The sequence below is a fragment of the Mauremys reevesii genome, linkage group 4, assembly GCF_016161935.1.
Source record: "Mauremys reevesii isolate NIE-2019 linkage group 4, ASM1616193v1, whole genome shotgun sequence".
NCBI classification, from domain to species: Eukaryota; Metazoa; Chordata; order Testudines; family Geoemydidae; genus Mauremys; species Mauremys reevesii.
Genome location: NC_052626.1, coordinates 116,786,835 through 116,788,999, shown reverse-complemented (window position 1 = coordinate 116,788,999; position 2,165 = coordinate 116,786,835). Strand labels below are relative to the sequence as shown.

General features: G+C 45.4%; 1 pseudogene; it reads left to right on the top strand.

Annotated features, from left to right (window-relative positions):
- Nucleotides 1–330: 330 nt before the first annotated feature.
- On the top strand, nucleotides 331–1,274 carry LOC120403988 (annotated as a pseudogene).
- The last annotated feature ends 891 nt before the right edge of the window (nucleotides 1,275–2,165 follow it).

Here is a 2,165-nt window from a genome sequence, read left to right as displayed (position 1 = left end):
TATCTAAGGGGTCCTCCAAAGGTGGTTGTTACCATAGAACACTGCTTTGCAACCTGTGGGCCGTGGATTCCTAGGGGTCCACAGATTGTGTCTACAATTTCCACCTCCATTCAAAATTTTGGATTCATCCACAAATGAGAAAAAAAATCCACTGGTCTAGATAATCAAAATGGGCTTTGGAAACTCTGACTAAATTGAATTTCCCTTGTTTCGGCAACTCTTAAGAGAGAAGACGAGTCTGCACTGTACATCAGATTTATTGTTGTGGTACCCATTGCTTCTATCCCCTCCTCTGCCTCTTCTTTGGCACAGAGCACAGTGACAGGAGAAATGGCTCCCGGAAACTGCACCAGAGTGACTGGCTTCATTTTCCAGGGAATAACTGACAGTCTAAAGCTGCAAAACATCCTCTTTGTGTTCTTCTTTGCCATTTATTTCTGCACGCTGGTGGGGAATGTCGGGATGATTGTGCTGATTAGCATTGACTGCCAACTCCACAGCTCCATGTACTTTTTCCTCAGCAACTTGTCCCTCTTAGATGTTGTCTCCTCCTCTGTGATTGCCCCCAAGGTGATACTCAGTTCCCTAGTGACGAGTAAAGACATTTCTTTCCCTGGTGGTGTGGTTCAGTTTTCCTCTTCTCCTTCTGTGCCAACAATGAGCTTTGCCTGCTGGCTGTGACAGCCTACGATCGCTTTGTGGCCATCTGCCACCCATTGCTTTATTATGTCATCCTGTCCAAGAGAGTCTGCTTCCAGGTGGTGGCTGGATCTTCCCTATGCGCCTGTGTCAATGCCACTGTGCATACGTGAACTGAATTCAGTCTGTCCTTCGGCCACTCCAATGTCCTCGATCATTTCTTCTGCGATATTCGCCCACTCCAAGAAATCTCCTGCTCTGACTTTCGTATCAATAAGCGAGTGCATTTCCTCTTTGCAGCCATTGAAACAATAGGCACCATTTTCACCATCCTCATCTCCTACACTTACATCATCTTTGTCATCCTGAGGATCTGCTCAACGGCCGGAAGGCACAAAGCCTTCTCCACCTGCACCTCCCACCTGACTGTCGTTTCCTTCTTATATGGGGCCCTGATCTTTACATATTTACGACCCTCATCTGGCAGCTCAGTGGACTGGGAGAAAATGGTGGCCGAATCCGATACCCTTGTGATCCCCCTGCTGAACCCCCTGATCTATAGCCTGAGGTACAAAGAGGTGAAGGACACCCTGAGAAGGACAATACACCAGAAAATTATTCCTCACTGTATGTAAATATGGGGACTGGTTTTTCTGATCAGTACTGGAGTGCAGATATGAGCTAGTTCTCACTCATTAAATAGTCATTGTGCAGAAATTTCTGCATATCCTCATATGATGTACAGGAGAAAACAATATGGAAATGGAACTTAAGCCTCATAATGAAGGAAGGCGCCATGTCTGTTGAAAAAACAGTGTCCAGTAACTGTGTTACAGCTTCTCCTTTATGCACCGATATGTGATTGCTGCAATATAGACACCTCCCCCTGCTTGTTCCACTACCTTCTGAACTATGATGGTTAACTTAGCAACTGATATAAAGAGGAGCTGCTCAGACTGTAATTATTTCCATTTGCCACCACTATTATCTCAGTTCCCACAGCCCCCACCTGAAAACCCTGTACAATTAAATAAAGGGAGGTGCACACAGAGAGGTGTTTTTATAGATAGATAGTCAGACAGGTGGTTCTGTTCAGGGACAGACAGGTAGACACTAGACCGACGGATGTTTTTCTAGGGGGCTAGATAGACAGAGACCTGGTTATGTCTGGGGTTAGACAGACAGAAACACGTCATTAGACACACACAGGAGAAAGGAAGGATGATTGAGGTTATCACACTTGCCTAAGACTTGAGGGCCTGAGTTTAAATTCCGCCTCCACTGCAGACTTCCTTTGTGATCTTGAGCAAACCACTTAGGGCCAGAATTTTTAAGGGGATTTCAGTTCCTAATTCCCATTGAAACCAATGGGATTTATGTGGCCTAAATACCTTTTAAAAACCTGGGTTTACTGTCCCTTTGCCTCTGTTCATCACTTGTAATATGGAGGTTAGAGAAGGAGTGTTGTAAGCAAGACACAAGAAGTGATTCTTCTGCCCTACTCCGCGCTGATTAGGCCTCAACTG